Source organism: Balaenoptera physalus (genome assembly GCF_965194825.1).
Source record: "Balaenoptera physalus genome assembly, chromosome: 7".
In the NCBI taxonomy this organism is placed as follows: Eukaryota; Metazoa; Chordata; class Mammalia; order Artiodactyla; family Balaenopteridae; genus Balaenoptera; species Balaenoptera physalus.
In genome coordinates, this window is record NC_138886.1 from 26,258,410 (window position 1) to 26,275,797 (window position 17,388).

The following is a 17,388-nucleotide window of genomic DNA, read 5'->3' on the forward strand; positions in this document are numbered from 1 at the left end:
CACCATTGTTCATTGGTCTAGCTTCTGGATCCGCACTGTTCTGTTGGAGCACAATTTGAAAACCACTGATCTATTCCAGATGAGAAAATGGTCTCAGGGAAAAGTGATTTGCCCAGAATTACAGACTAAGGTATTGAAGATCCAGACCTACCCAGTTCCTCTCTATGGCAATTTCCGCTATTCTAGCAAAAGAGATTTCCTTGAGCTGGTATTAAACCAAACACTCAGTTACCTTCTTTTTTCCTTCCCTCCTTCTCTTCCTCCTCCCTCTGTCCCTTCCTTTCTAAGGTTTCCCAGAAATGAGAAACTGTACTTTACATGACCAACAAAAATTAACGGCTTAGTCAACCAGTAAATAATTTTTATGCTTTCTCTAAGTTATTTTGATGATTTTCAGTTCATTTCATCTTTTTTTCTAACCCAGAGGATTAGCAAAACAGCTAACTGTGGTCTTCATATATCAACATCTTCTGCTCCTTGGGAATGTTTAGGGTTTTCCTTCACCTTTTTCTTTTCATCTTTCACTCTAAAAGGGTTTTTATAGGCTTAGGACCAGGAAAAAAAAAAAACAAAAAACAAAGGTGGCGTAAGGATTTTTTCACCTGGAAAATTATAATTCTGCTTTTATTTCATATAGAGATATAAATGGAGAAACATAGCACTATTCTACTTATCAGGGATCATGTGAAAGAAGAAAAGTTCATTGTTCTGGCCCTTTTGTGTTCACTGTATATCATGCAGCATTCACAAAGGAATTATTCCTATGATTGAGAAGAGAGATAGGCTGGTGCTCTCAATTGACTTGCAACAGAGCCCTGAATTTGAAATTAGTAAGGACTTTTTAAATATCATGAACATGGAATTATAGTATCAACTTGGTTATCAAATTAACTCTGTGTATATGAGAACTGAATGATAAAGCATATAACATGGAAGAAGAAAAGCAATAGTGCTCGTTATTACCGTTCCATTTGACTATAGTCAGGATCTAGTAGATGCTCCTGTGCCATCCACTGAGGAGACTGCAAAATCCAAGGCATCACAGGTGACCTGTCACCTGAACAACAACTCAGGAACATAAACCCTCATCAGGCAAAGGGATATGGTATTTGTAAGAGAAGATGCACAGATTTTGTCTGGAGGCTGGGAAAAGCCTTAACGCACTGGATCAGAAATAGGAATCTCTGACATCTGTAAATGATCTCACAAAGCCTTTCCCATGTACATTTGTAAAATCTAGTCTTCACAGCAGTTTATGACATGAAGATTATTTCTTCTGTTTTATATTTGGAGAAACCAAGGCTCAAAGCAGTCCAGTGACTTTGCCCCAAGATCATTCAACAAGCACTTGAACTTGAATTCAGGACTTCTGATTCCAGATAGCATCATCTTTCTCATTGTCAAGTATTAAACTCCCAAGATGACATAGTCATATGTTTTTTCCATTTATCTATCTATCTATAGATATATTTCCTGTTTATTTAACAAATACAGAAAAAGAATATCTAGTCCCAAAACACAGAGAGAATTAGTATTATTCTCTGTGTTTCTTGTCTGTATTTCTCCCTTTGTGGTTTGATAGTCTATGTTCTTTGCTTATTTTTTTGTGTATGTGCATTTTGTGTATGTAATCTTTACATTGACTTGTGATGTTCACTTTATAGATTAAGAATATTAACTCCTTCTAATATGTAATAAAATATTTTTTAGTTTTTATTTACTTTTAACTTTAATAATAATGCTTTTTGACACCTAAAAGTTACAATTTTTATGTTTCAATTTATTGATCATTTTCTCTATGCTTTCTATCATTGGTATAGTTTATACTTTCAAGCCCCCTAATAGGACGACTATTCATTTACATGATTTGTTGTGTTTTTACTAATTCCAAGATTTTTATTTTCACATTTAACTCTACAAACTATGTACAATTTATTTTTTAATATGTGATATGAGGTAGGGGTTAAACTTAATTGCTTTCCAAATCATTAACTAAATCGTCTCAGCATTATTTAAAAAGCATCCTTCCTGAGACCTCCCGGCTCGACTGGCTGCGCAGGCGGCGGTAAAATGTCTGCTCCAGGATCCTACCAGGCGGCTGCGAGACCTTCCTCGGTGCCGACCGCGCCCCCGTCCTATGAAGAGACAGTTTCTGTTAACAGTTACTACCCCACACTTCCGGCACCCATGCCTGGGCTGGCCTCGGGCCTCATGACGGGCCCGGATGGGAAGGGCATGAATCCGCCTGCGTACTACACCCAGCCAGGGCCCGTCCCCAATGCCAATGCAATTGCTGTGCAGACAGTCCGCGTGCAACAGCCCATCTCCTTTTTCGACCGCCCGGTCCAGATGTGTTGTCCTTCCTGCAACAAGATGATCGTGACTCAGCTGTCCTATAATGCCGGCGCCCTCACCTGGCTCTCCTGCAGGAGCCTGTGCCTGTTGGGGTGCATGGCGGGCTGCTGCTTCATCCTTTTCTGTGTGGACGCCCTGCAGGATGTGGGCCACTACTGTCCCAACTGCAAAGCTCTCCTGGGCACCTACAAGCGTTTGTAGGACTCAGCCAGACCTGGAGGGAGCCGTGTGCTGCAGGAAGGCCTTTCCGACTCTCACCCGGCCCCGCCCCTGGTGAAGGCTCTATTTCGGTGGTCTCATCTCTCCAGGGTCTCCACCTTCGTGTCTTCTTTTGGGGGGAAAATATCGCAAAAATAACACACCTCCAAACCCCAGACATTGCTGCTTGGTGTCGTGCACAGGACATGCAAAGACATTCTCCCTGAGTGCTGGTTCAAGGGTTTCCTGCCTCCCCGTCTGTGACCCCAAGTCATCCCATCCAACTGTAATCGTTGTCTCGTCTGAGTATCTTCTGGTGATTTGCCACTGGCTGGCTTCTTTTTTTTGCCTCAGTGGGCCTTTCTCTTGGTGGTCTCAAACTGAGAAGCCCCAGATTGCCTTATTTTTGAAGCTGTTCTGGCCCCAGTATGGCTGAACCAACCTTTAGTGCCTACCGTCATAGCCATCTGTTTCCACTTCTGATGACAAAAATCTTCCCTTACAGTCTAAGGGCTTGGCTCTCAGATTCTGCAACTGCAGGCTTTTAAATAGCACACAAATTCACTTTAATTTCTTAATTCGTTTTTAAGTACAGGGAGGGGTTATTCACACCCATCAGACACAAAGCCATGAGGTCATAAACGCAGGCTAGGAATAGAAGGCTGGATCTTTACACTGACCCGCCTTCTTTGGACCAGATCCTCAGCCACTTTCTACGAAGGGCTTTTTTTTTTGGTAGAGGAATTGTTTGTATTAACAGTTTTTGTGACCTCCTTTTGGTCTTAAACACCTTTGAACATAATTTTGAAAGGAGGGATTTATAGAACCGTTTTCCTTATCCACATGACTGGTATCATTTTCCCATTTGCCAATGCACTCTCACTTTTTTTTTTTTTTTTTTTTTTTTTTTGCCTTAACAGAAAAAGTAATGGGGATAATTTCATCCACTGCCTTCACTTGGGTTTAGTGTGGTTCCTAAAGACCTCCATAATGGAACTCTTAAAAAGGGTCCCCTTTTTGGTTCCTGGTGGATATTTGGAAAGACAAAGGAAAGCGTGTTTGAGCACGTCTGAGTACCACGGTGCTGAAAAGTGCGGGGATCTGACTGTTTCAAAGGCATCTGAAGTCTGGATTTTATTTTTCAGAAATCAGTTTGTTGTATAACATCTGAAGACATGATTTCTAGGACTGAAGCAGCAAGCCAGAGTTCTCGGTTCGCTGCTGTGTCATCTTTGAAATCAAGACAAAGCTGGGCTCAACTTTCAAGAGTCCCCGTTTTGATAATAAATAGGCACAGGGAATGCATGTGAATAATATTATATAGAAATCAAGCCTAGGCCTTGATCGAAAATCTGTATATTGGTTGAAAATTATAGTCATAACCCATTGATTCAGCTTATTCATTTGATGTTTTGAAAGTTCCAGTAATTATTTTTGCAATGACTATGGATACTACATAGTGCTTTGGTGTTATCTGCTTTTCAAAAATAAAGTCTTTTGTTCACTATGAAAAAAAAAAAAAGCATCCTTCCTTTACCCAAGTAATTGAAAGGTCACCTTTATTGCACACTACAATTGTGTATGTAGTGACATAATGTTCTAGACTATCCATTTGTTTCCATTTATCTGTCTACATTAGGAGACATGTGTCTGTTTTATTCTTGGTTCTTATATACTCTTTTATTATCAGGTTTACCCCTTTAAGCTGAAAAAGATCACAGTATTGTTTAGATTTTATTAAATATTTGAGTGAAATTTCTTTATACATAACTCAGTCCAAATTCCCTCAAGAAGTACACAGGTTACTGTTTAGCTCATGCCCCCAAATGGTGGCTTTATCATTTCACAAAATTATAGGCACATTAGTGGATTAAAAATTCATTCAAAACTTTACATCAGCTTTTTCCTTAATATAGTTAGGTTCAGTACTCTGAGTCTAATGTCTTACAGTACTCTTCACCATTCAACTTTGTTTCATCTCACTAAGAAATCAGTTAATCGGGACTTCCCTGGTGGCGCAGTGGTTAAGAGTCCGCCTGCCAATGCAGGGGACACGGGTTCGAGCCCTGGTTAGGGAACTAGATCCCACATACATGCCGCAAGCCACATCTAAGGAGCCCTAGAGCCGCAACTAAGGAGCCAGCCTGCCGCAACTAAGACCTGGTACAACCAAATAAATAAATATAAAAAAAAAAAAAGAAATCAGTTAATCAACTGTACTTCAGTAAAATTTTTAAAAAAGACCAAAAAAAAGAAATCAGTTAAGGTAATAGAGCAGTGACTTCAAAATTCATAAAGCAAAGAGGAACAAGAAAATTCAATTAATGCAGTAAAAGAAAAATATAAGAAAAAAGGTATAAACAAACAAGAAGAAATGAAAAGAGAAGACACAAAGACAATGTTAGAAATAAGATGTCAGAAATAAAGCCGTTTGGTTAATATATTCATGTCCATTTTCAGAATAAATGTTAATGGATGAAGTTTCTCTATTAAGATATAGAAACTCTCATACAAATAAACCAAAGAAATAACCATAAACTTTAATCAAATTTATTAAATGGGTTGTACAATTCCTCTATATCCTTTTTTTAATCTGAGGGTCACAGAATCTGTCAGTTTGTGGAAAGAGGTGTTAAACAACATGATAATCTAAGAAACAGAAAAGGCAAACAGCTATTTAAATAGGTCATAAATAAAAGTAAGTGACCAGAAATTTTTGAAAATCAAATGGAGTAATCAGAAATCAGGTAAGTACTATCAAAAAGAAAGCAGGAGAGAACATGGTAATAGTAGACAAAATAAAATTCAAGACCAAAAATACTAAATTGAAAAAAAAAATTTTAGTTGATCAAAGGAATAATTTACCATTTTTTGTACCTGATAATATAGCTTTAAAATATATGAAGTATAATCTGTCATATCTACAAAAAAAAAGTTTACAAAACTATAATGATAATTCTAGATTTTTGACATGCCTCAACAAAAATGACAAATTAAGTGGCCCCCAAATACAAAAGGATATAGAGGAATTGAATACATATTCATTAAACTTGGTCATAGATATATGTATAGAACTGTGTGCCTGATATTCTTTTCCAGTACCCATAGAACATTTACAAAAATTGGCCAGTCATTCAGCCACAAAAATAAAAGCTCTAAAAACTCAATAAATATTGAAAACAGAATACAGATCAGAATGCAATAAAACTATAAATAAACGCCAAAGGACAGAAACATACACATACACAAACTATATACTATAAAACTTTCATAATAACTTTTGGTTACAAAGAAAACCAAACTGAAATATAGACTATTTTAAATAGCAACAATAGAGAGAATACAAGATATCAAAACTTATGTGATATGACCCAGTTGTAGCCAAATAAAAATTAATATCACTAAATGTATTAGTTAGAAAACAAAATATTTAAAATCCACAAATACTCAATTGAAAGAGCTAAAAATAATTTTTTTAAGTAGAAAGCACTGAGTGCTAAAGCGGAATTCTATGAAAATTAACAAGTAAACTTTACCAATTAAACTATCAACAAAAAAATCAGATAAGTCAGATGAAAAAGAAAACACAAATGCATAATATTAAGATAAGGAAAGACATAGCTACAGACACAGAAGAGATTTTAAAGTTATAAGAATATTATAGGGACTTCCCTGGCAGTCCAGTGGTTAGGACTCCACGCTTCCACTGCAGGGGGCACGGTTTCAATCCCTGGTTGGGGAACTAAGATCCTGCATGCCTCGCTGTGCAGCCAAAAAAAAAAAAGGATGTTATATCAATAAAATTAAAATTCTCAGGTGGAAAGGATAATTTTCCAAAAATCTATATAGTAATGAAAATTGACTCAAGAGGAAGAAGAAAAGAAAAATGACCAATTATCACATGAAAAGAAAAAACATAGCTAAATCTCCAAACCCCACACTAGAGTACTAGGTAAATTCTAGTACACCTTATAGAAACTGATAATTCCTGTTTATAAAATATATGTATGTATTTATGTATTTATCTTTAAACTCATTATAAAATAATAGATATTCACAGAAAAATTTTTTTAAATTCAGAAACTTTTAAACATAAAAGTCCTAGGCCATTTAAAGAGTTTATACTCATTCTTTGTGTCTAGTGTTACTCTGTCAGCCCACAACCCAACAAAGAAAACCAAATACATCAAATTTTATAAGAATATGACTCGTAAATATAGATGCAAAGCTCCAGTATAAAATGTTTTATATAAAATCCAACAGCATATGAAAGAAATGATTCACCATGAGTAAATAAGGCTATCCTAGAAAAGCAAGGATGCTCAAAACCAGGATATCTATTGATAATAATACATTACATTAACTGAACACAGTAGAATTACGATGTGATAAGCTTGATAGATGCCAAACAATAGTTGATAAAATTTAATACCTATTTCTGATTTAAAAAAAGCAAAAAAGAAGAACAAAATGGAATTTTTATTAATCCATGACGAATGATATTTTTTAAAATTATTATCAGGTTATGTTTCAAAAAATACAGCAAAATCTTGCTACTGAAATATGAGAAGCATTCCCATTAAGGTCAGGAATTGAAAAGGAAAATACCTCTTATCCATGGATACAATTCAACATTTCACTAAGGTCTCAGCTTTTGAAATAATTCAAGGAATAGTAAGAATAAGTATTAGGAATATGTCATTATAAATAATGACAGTTTTGCAAACTGTCATTATTTGCAAATGCAAATTAAGAACTCTCAAACAAACCTCTTAAAAATTAGTAGAACTCAGAATTCTGTAGGGAAATATACAAAAATCAATAGTTTTCCCATACTCCAGTAATATCTAAATGGATTTGGATTCATTCAGCTTCAGTTAGAGGATGCTGAATTAATCGAGTTTTAAACCTTTTTTGCTAAAAAGGGAATGTGGAAGAAAGCAGTTGACTGGTATGTTCAGTGGCCCAATAACTTCTTCAAGGACCTAGGCAGTTTTCTTCCTTCTGCCCCATCATCTCAAGTTGTTGCATTTTCCTCTTCATATTTGTGGCCTCATGGCCACATTATGGCTATCCCACTCAGGTGTCATTCCTGCTCATCAGCCGTGAAAATGGGAAGAAAGGAGAGCAGAAGCAAAGGGGCTTTACTTGTATCAAGGAATAAAAAGTATCATAATTTCCCTATCACACATTGTGTAATACTAGGTAATATGGTCAGCCTTGGTGGCAAGGGTGCCAGGGAATGTGAGCATGTAGCAAAAGTCACAATCATTTGGATTGCCATGACTGGTTTAGACCAAAGATGGCACATTGCTGACCCCAAGTAAAAGTAGGATTCTGTTAGCAAGGGAGAAGTGATCAGAGAGCTACTTGGTAGATGACTCCCAGAGTATGTCACTAGACCAAATAGAAAATATGATGGGGATAGAAGATTCCAATCACTCAAATGAAAAGTTAAAAAAAAAATCATGGGACTTCCCTGGTGGCGCAGTGGTTAAGAATCCACCTGCCAATGCAAGGAACACGGGTTCAAGCCCTGGTCCGGGAAGATCCCACATGCCGCGGAACAACTGAGTCCATGCGCCACAACTACTGACCCTGTGCTCTAGAGCCTGCAAGCCACAACTACTCAGCCCGCGTGCCACAACTACTGAAGCTCGCATGCCTAGAGCCTGTGCTTGGCAGCAAGAGAAGCCACTGCAATGAGAAGCCCGGGCACCGCAATGAAGAGTAGCCCCTGCTCGCCACAACTAGAGAAAGCCCGCGCACAGCAACAAAGACCCAATGCAGCCAAAACTAAATTAATTAATTAATTAATTTTAAAAAATCATAACGGGGGAAGGATGGATTGGGAGTTTGGGATTAGCAGATGCAAACTATTGTATATAGAATGGATACACAGCAAGGTCCTACTGTATAGCACAGGGGACTATATTCAATACTCTGTGATAAACCATACTGGAAAAGAATATGAAAAAAGAATGTATATATGTATATGTATACCTGAGTCACTTTGCTGTGTATAGAAATTAACACGGGCTTCCCTGGTGGCGCAGTGGTTGAGAATCTGCCTGCCAATGCAGGGGACACGGGTTCGAGCCCTGGTCTGGGAAGATCCCATATGCCGCGGAGCAACTGGGCCCGTGAGCCACAATTACTGAGCCTGCGCGTCTGGAGCCTGTGCTCCGCAACAAGAGAGGCCGCGATAGTGAGAGGCCCGCGCACCGCGATGAAGAGTGGCCCCCGCTTGCCACAACTAGAGAAAGCCCTTGCACAGAAACGAAGACTCAACACAGCCATAAAATAAAAATAATTAAAAAAAGAAATTAACACAACATTGTAAATCAACTACACTTCAACAAAATACATTTTTTAAAAATTCATAACATATCTAGAATAAATAAGCAATGAAATATATAAAACCTATACGATGATATTTAGAAATTTTACTAAAATACTTTATAAGACGTGGAAAAAATGGAGACACATCACATTCTTATATGAAAAGCCTCAATATGGTAAAATTTGATTCTCTATATAATAATATACAAATTTGTAGTAGTCCAAAACAAAATGGCCTTTTCTTTTTTAACTGGATAACTGATTCTAAAGTTTATCTATAAGAGGAAATTATTTAAAAAATAAGACTAATATGAAGCTTAACTCCTCATCATATCTCAAAACGATTATACTGATACATTGACAAAAACAGTGTGGTATTGGCACAAGAATAGAATACAAATAGTAGAGTACAGAGTGGAGCACAATAAAGAATACAAAGTCTGAAACCACCTATATACACATGAGGATTAGAGTATAATGAATTTCGTATCTCAAATCAGTTGGAAATAATTGATTATTTTAGATTTAATTTTGGAAAAATGTCTCCACTTGGGAAGAAATAATTATAGTCCTTTCTCACACCATGTACAAAAATAAATTCCAGATGGATTAAAATTATAAGAGCAGAAAAACAAAACTGTAACATACTGGAGTCATGGAGGAATATTTTTGTAATTGTGGGTGTGAAAAGATTTTCTAAAATGACATAGATTGACCAGTTAATCTACATAGTAAATTCTGTAGGTGAAGAAAGTTAAAAGACAAATGATAGACCTAGAGAAGATATTTACCACATATATAACAAAGGATAAATTAATTTACAAAGAATTCCAATGATTCAATAAGAAAAAGACAATCTACATTTTTCAAATGAACATAGGATATCATCAAGCACAGAAGGCATATGAAAAGGGCAAAATACATATTAAAAAGACATCTTATCTGTAATAAGTATGGAAGTGAAAATTATAATAATGGTAAAATATAATGATAATATAATAAAATAATATAAAAGTGAATAAAATCATTCATCAGATCATCAATGTATTTTGAAAATTGATAGTATTCAGTGTTGATGTGGATATACAAGTACTAAGTTTGTGGAAATGTAAACCTGTACAGTGGTTTGGTGGACAAGAGGGTGATATCTATCAAAATTAAAAATATTCATACTTTCTGACCCAAAAACTATACTTCTAAGAATCCAACCTATAGAAATATTTGCATATGTGCACAAAGGTATTTATTGTAGTATTGTTTCTAATAGAAGAAATCTGAAGCTACTTAAATGCCCAACAATTGTAGAATTATTTCATAAATTATAGTGTGTAAATTTGCACTATTAACAAGTTTTTATGTTTTCATCATAATTAAGATAGATCTGTTTGTATTGACATGGCAAGATCTTCAAGGTATATCATGAAATGAAAAAAATTGCCGTATTTATTTTTTAAAGCTAATTTTAATATTACATTATTACATTATACATTATATTTATCTTAGAAATGTTATGTTCATATATTATATCGTATAAGCATTCAAATGCATAGAACAACATCTAATAGGATGCTTTCACAGATGATTTCTTATAGATTGGAGAATATTAATGCAGGGAATAGGGGGAAAAAATTATCTATAAGGGGGCTTCAGTATTTTAGTCTGTGCATTTCTAACTTCTCAAATTTTTCAAAATGAGCATGTATCATGTTGCTTTTGCAATTAAAAATATTTAAAAAGGGACAACTTAGTATTTGGATAAAACAGACTGAGGTTCAAATCCCATATTTATCACCTAATAGCTGTGTGACTTGAATATTTTTAAGTTCTTAGAGACTCAATTTCTTTATCTACAAATTAGGTAAAATACTACTTACTTCATAGTTGCATGAACAGATCAAATGAGATTATGTATGAAAAACACCTGGCTCATAGTGGGTGCTCAACAAGTAAGTGTTGGTTTCTTAAATGGCTGAGGTTAGAGATAAGTAAATTATAGTCTTTATCGTTTGCTTTTCTTAGCTGGGGTTACAGGAAGCATACTTTGATCAAGCAGATTGGATCAAGCATTTGTACTTGAAATTTTCATTGAAAGATGGCAGATATGGTCTACGTTTTGAGATAAATATTTAATTGTTTGATCATTCATTCATTTATACAGTGAATATAGTGTTATTGACTACATCAGCCAGTGTGCAAGGTACTTGGAGGTGTGAAGATGAAGAAGAGATAATCCTGTCTACTAAGGAGACTGAGGTTTGCTTTAATTTAATGCTTTCAGTTTAGTGAGATAAGTGCAATTCCAGAGACATTTGTAAAATGCTAAGGATATAAAAAAGAATAGTGCTGAGAAATCACAGAATCAGAGAATTTTTGAATTGAGCAAGACCAAGAGATCATTTATTCAACTTCTCATCCAATGCAAGAATCCCTTCCACAACATTTTTGGAAGACTGTAAAACAGTTTCTGCCAACATAATAACTATGATTTACTGAATGTTTACTATTGTTCCTGACACTGTCCTAACTCTTCACAAACATTCTCTCAACTTAAACGTCACAACAAAACTGAAAGCTAGTTACCATTATTCATAATTTATGGGCAGAAACTAAGACCACAAGAGGTTAAGTAATTTGTCTGAGGTCACACACCTAATTCACGGAGCTGAAATTTGAACCCAGGTCAGCCTCATCCCAGAGCCTATGTTCTTAATTTGAACCACTACACCCTACTGTCTTCACAGTTGGGACCTTTCCAATGATAAGACACTCAATATATTGAAAGACTCTTGTTTCACGTCTTGTACATTTCTTCCCTATATAACGTTGGCATCTGTCTTCCTGGAGCATCAGTTACATACCTCAATGAGCATCAAATAACACCTCCAGTGTAATTGGACTTACCACAAATGCAAAAATGTTTAAGACATGGTTTCTACCCTCGCACAGTTTATACTGTTGCTTTTTCTATTTGGAGGAGTGCAGAATGTCACCTGCTCTTCTACCAGGGAGCCCTCCAAAAGTCTGAAAACAATCCATCCTTCACCCCTTCCAAAAAACATTCCACCTCTCACTGAATTTTTTTGTTGTTGTTCCACATTGAATATCCTCAGTTCTTTCAACTGTTGCTATATTTCCAGAGCATCTCCATCTCAATTTTCTTTCTCCAGATATGTACCTGATACTGTCTTTAAAAGACAGGGTTTTGAACCAAAACAATGAAGTTAATGCTATGGTAGTACAGAGGAGATTTAGCTGACTTTTATTTAAATGTCAACTTCAATTAATATTTGCACTAGTGTCTCTAGCTTTTGATTGCAATCATGTTATTTACTTATATTAAGTCACGTTAATACCACTCAGTGCCCCCTCACTTTTTTTTAAATTTTATTTTAACAAGTATTAGTCTATCCAGGTCTTGGTTTTCTCCTTCATTTTACTTGTGCAACAAACTTTTTAATTCTTAAATCAAGACTTTATTGTTATCCCTATTAAGTACAATCTTTTAAATTGGTTTATCATTTCAGACTACCCAACTTTTTTTCAGTCTTGATATTGTTTTCCATTTTATTAGATATCTCTCCCAGCTTTACAGAATTCTCAATCCACAAAGCCCAATGTTTTTGTGATTTCTTTGAAAGATCAAGGCAAAGGAGGGAGTTTTGAACTGTGCTACTAATGACCTCTTCCAAATTGGAATAGATACATTAATCAATCCTCCTTTGTTATTATTGTTCAATCAGGGATGAAGTCACATAGCTAAGTTAGTATCTGACCTACATAGTAAGAGAAACAGATTGTTATATATGCTCAGATAGCATACAGACATGCATGGCATAGGCTCCTACGTGTGTTTGGGGAAGGTCCAAACAGGTAAAACACATGATCAGTGACATGGCATTCAGCAGATAAAGGCAAAACAAGTTTTTAGTTTTTTGTTCGTTTTTATTTTCTAAACACTTAAGAGAGCCATTACTTCTGTGGATTCATCTGTAGCCTCTCAATAGGCTAGAGGGACAATGTCAAATCCTGATTGGTTGAAAGTAGTTCTAGAAAAGCAAAAGTAATGTCCTTTATATTGACATGTTTCTCGTGGTCTGACCTCCTCCAGGATAACCCAGAGAACCTAGAGAAAAGGATATACTACTTGTGCTTCAGCCAATCCCCTATTAATATCGTTGCTTGCCACCATGTTTTTTTTTTTTGGCCGCACCACATGGCTTGCGGGATCTTAGTTCCCCAACCAGGGATTGAACCTGGGGCCCTGGAAGTGAGAGCACCAAGTCCTAACCACTGGACCACCAGGGAATTCTTGCCAACACGTTTTTTATTTGTTTGGAATAGCTGAGCTCTTGAATGAGAACCTGGACTTCAGATGGTCTGTGTTGCAAATTACAGGCATATCTGTGTGGATAAGCTCCCTGTAGAAAGTTAAGAAACCTTACTAAGATATGTCTCTATCATCTCTTTAATAAAGGCTCATTGCTTATCAGGGGAGAAATATAGCTTCTTGAGATATGGTAGTAGTTCACTGGACAAACTTATGAATAATTTTACTTTAATGAGATATTCACATAGACATGTGCACTATTAAAACATTAAAAAGTATTAATATTTATTTTAGCTAGATGAAGTCTTTTTTGGTACTAGGTAGATCAAAATAATAAGTTTTAAAATAAAAAGAAGAAAGAATGCTATTTAAAATATTTATATTTTAATAATTTTCTTTCTGTCATTTTCTACACAGACAAAACTTGAAGATTTTCCAGTTATTTCTAGATACAAAAATGCGAGCAGAGTGTTATGCCTTCTTATATTAATCAAGCCATATTTTATTACTCAAAATATGTGATAACTATTGCTAAAAAATAATCTCTCACCCACTGCGTATTTTCCCCCAATCTAGCAAATGCTTAAGAAAAAAAACCACTTGACCATTTGTACAAGACTTAGTTCACAGTCTAAGAAGAAACAAAGTCCAGACAATCTACTACTAGGTGCTGTGACCAGTGTGACCACCATCACATCTGCACTGTCCTCAACAACAAATGCCCATATTCCCTCGGCCCGCCTCAGGGTTTACCTGCAGCTGTGATGGGCATTTCTTGGGCATGCAAACAGTGTCCTACCGCAAGTACCCATGCTTCTCTGTTTCCCTGCCTAGGGACTTCTGCTAGCACCACAGGACATGCACAAGGCAACCCAAGAAATGCAATTTTCAATCAATGAGTGTATGAATAACTACCCCAGTTTGACCCTCTTGACAATGCTGAAGAATATTGTGAAGAATATGTTTCCTCAGAAGGTCCCCATTCAATTGAACCAGTTGCCCATAGCAATGACATGCTCATTAATACACCTATTGTTTTCTCTCAAATCCTTGTCTCAGGGTCTACTTTTGGGGAAACACCTCCTCCTTCACCATTTCTATTGAACTGTCAGTGAACTTGATTATATTAGCAACTCCCAGAGTGAGAAAGAATCCTATCTGTAGCTCAGGTAAGATAACAATGGAGCAGAGGGAAGGTGGTGTTATGGAAAAAACATGGAAGTTAGAAGAAAATCTAACCAAGACCTCAAGTCAAATCTCAGCTCTCAATGGTCTCAATCTTTCTATCAGCAGATCGCTTTCTCCTTGAACATGCTCTTCAGTTGACCTGCGAGATTGCCCTATTGATTCTCTTCCAGTCTCACAAGCCATACACTCTCAGTCTCCTTTGCCTGACCATCTTCATTTTCCTACTTCTATTGGTTGGAGGGATCTAAGCTCAGTCTCTAGACTCCCTCCCTTGGCTATGTAAACCCACTCCCAATGTACTTTCACCCAGTTGTGTGTTTCAAGTACCATAAATATATGGTGACTCCAAAACTTACATCTTTGCCTAAACCTCTCCTCTGCACTCCAGAACACTGATGTCCAAGTGCATATTCAACATCTCTGCTTGGATGTCTAATAGGTATCAAACTTAATACTTCAGAACTGAATCCTCGATTTCCACTTCACCCCGTCCTCTCCGATGGTAAATGGCAGTTCCATTTTTCCCAAAACTCCTGAATCATGTTTAACTCATTACTGTCTCACACAGTATGGTATCCATCATCAAATCCTATCCTTCCACTTCAAAATATGTCCTTAATGTAGCCATCTCTTACCTCCTCTACTGTTAATCTGGGCCAAGGCACCATCATCTCCTGACTGGATGATTTCAATAGCCTTCTGACCAACCTCTCTGCTTCTACCCTTGACCTCTTAAAGTTTATTTTGAGTGGCCCTTTTAAAACATTGTCAGATCTAGTGACTGATATGCTGTGGTACCCCAACTCATACAGAATAAAATCCAAAGTATATTGGATCATCTTGGACTCTAGGGTCTGATATGACCTTGTCTCCACTACCCTTTTGGCTGTAATTTTTACTACCCTCTTTCTTGCTCAGGCTGCTTCAGCCACACTGGCCTCCTCTCTCTTACTTGATTCTTGGCACTTGCCGTTCCCTCTCCCTGGAATTTTCTGCAATCATGTTTCCTCAGGGACACATTCTCTTCACCAAGATCTCTACTCAGATGTCACCTTATTGAGATGATTTACCCCACCACTCTATCACATCCACTTCACACATAAATACATACCTATACATACATACACTGTCCATCTCTGTTAGCACCATCTGACCTATTACACATTTCTTTAGTTGTACATTATCCTTCTCTCCCAACTAGAACATGAGTTCTTTGAGATCAGGGATTTTGATTTGTTCCCTGTTGAATTCCCAGCACCCACCACAGTTTTTGGCACGAAAATGCACCCAACACATATACTGTGAATGATGTAATAAGCCAGCTATAAATCAGGGAAGGTTGGTCTACAAGATCTCCTATCTCCCTCTCACTCAAATACTATATGATCTTAGTTGACTCTGAAAGTATAGAATATGCGCTGTAACTTGTTTAATCAGACAAAAGACTTGTTTTTCACTCTCATTATTAATCTCCAAAACTTGCCTGTTACTCACATTTCTTGATTCACTGAGGAATATCTGTTGGAATGTTTAAGTTAAATTAATTTTATAAGTTTATATACCTATCTAAAAGCACTTTAGGCCAACACAGTAGGTTTTTTTTCTTCTTACTTTGATTATATTTTCTGTAAGCATTCCAATTTTCCCCAGGTACATTGTTTTTCCAGTAGGATTTGGATTTAGAAGCAAAAAGGAGTCAGAATTCCTCTTCTAATCATGAACTGGCCCTTCTTCCTAAACATTTCCACCCACCAATATTCTACTTTTAGAAAATCAAGAGAGAAAGACAATAATACCAATTTTGCATCTATCCAATTAACCCAAGACATGGAGTCCTTTTCTTTTGGGCCACACCGTGAGGCATGCGGGATCTTAGTTCCCTGACCAGGGATCGAACCCGTGCCCCCTGCATTGGGAGCACAGAATCTTAACCACTGGACTGCCAGGGATGTCCCTGGAGTCTCATTCTTTCTTCTTCTCTACATAAACCAATAGGTGTTCATTGTCTTATATTTTCTCCACCTGTCTTAACTGATAATTGCTTCATTTCTAATCTGAGAAATTATTTAGAAAATTATAAAATATCTATCTAAAAATTATAAACATGTAGTTGTCTTCTTTTAATTCTTTGCTTAAAGCTGAAGTCCAGTTTTTTATCATATTTACCAAAACAATGAAGTCTGATATTTCTTTGAGATCTGCCAGAAATAAAACTGGATTTCAGCCTTATACAAACCCTAGTCAATCTTAAGTACAAGTGGTCATTGAGTGCTAAACTTTATTTTTTAGGCTCTTCCTTTCCTTAGTGTGATGTTGACCTAGTCATTTCTCTTGTAAATCTTCCTCATCCCTTTTTTTGGTAGTTCAGAAATGCTTTAAAATTATTTGCCGGGCTTCCCTGGTGGCGCAGTGGTTGAGAATCTGCCTGCCGATGCAGGGGACACGGGTTCGAGCCCTGGTCTGGGAAGATCCCACATGCCGCGGAGCAACTAGGCCCGTGAGCCACAGTTACTGAGCCTGCGCGTCTGGAGCCTGTGCTCCGCAACAGGAGAGGCCGCGATAGTGAGAGGCCCGCGCAACACGATGAAGAGTGGCCTCCGCTCGCCGCAACTGGAGAAAGCCCTCGCACAGAAACGAAGACCCAACACAGCCATAAATAAATAAATACATAAATAAATAAATAAATAAATAAATATTATTTGCCAAGCTAGACTGAGATCTTCTTGATTCTTACATTTCCTAAATACCCCACCCTTCACTGTACATTAAAAATGCAGAAAAAACCAAAAATTAAATACATGTTAAAAATGAAGAAACTGAATAATGATAACACATGTGCTGGATCTATTGTGAAAATGGTGGTTCCCTCCTTTTTTCTTGAGGATCTTAATTTATTCTCATTTCTGGTGTAATTTTGGTGTAAAAAGTCACTTATGGAGCCTTCTTGGTAGGTTTCAATGGTCTTTGTGTGTGGATTA

General features: G+C 36.7%; 1 long non-coding RNA gene and 1 pseudogene across 2 annotated transcripts in view; one reads left to right on the forward strand and one right to left on the reverse strand.

Moving 5' to 3' along the window:
- LOC309665087 overlaps positions 1–17,100 on the reverse strand; it is a 230,806-nt gene extending 213,706 nt beyond the window's left edge. The window contains exon 1 of the long non-coding RNA XR_014266206.1: positions 16,901–17,100. This is a non-coding gene — a long non-coding RNA (uncharacterized lncRNA). The remainder of the gene's footprint in view (positions 1–16,900) is intronic.
- Positions 7–3,460, forward strand: LOC309665070 (lipopolysaccharide-induced tumor necrosis factor-alpha factor homolog pseudogene; annotated as a pseudogene). The gene has a single exon. The product of its transcript is annotated as a lipopolysaccharide-induced tumor necrosis factor-alpha factor homolog pseudogene (transcript).
- Positions 17,101–17,388: the final 288 nt, after the last annotated feature.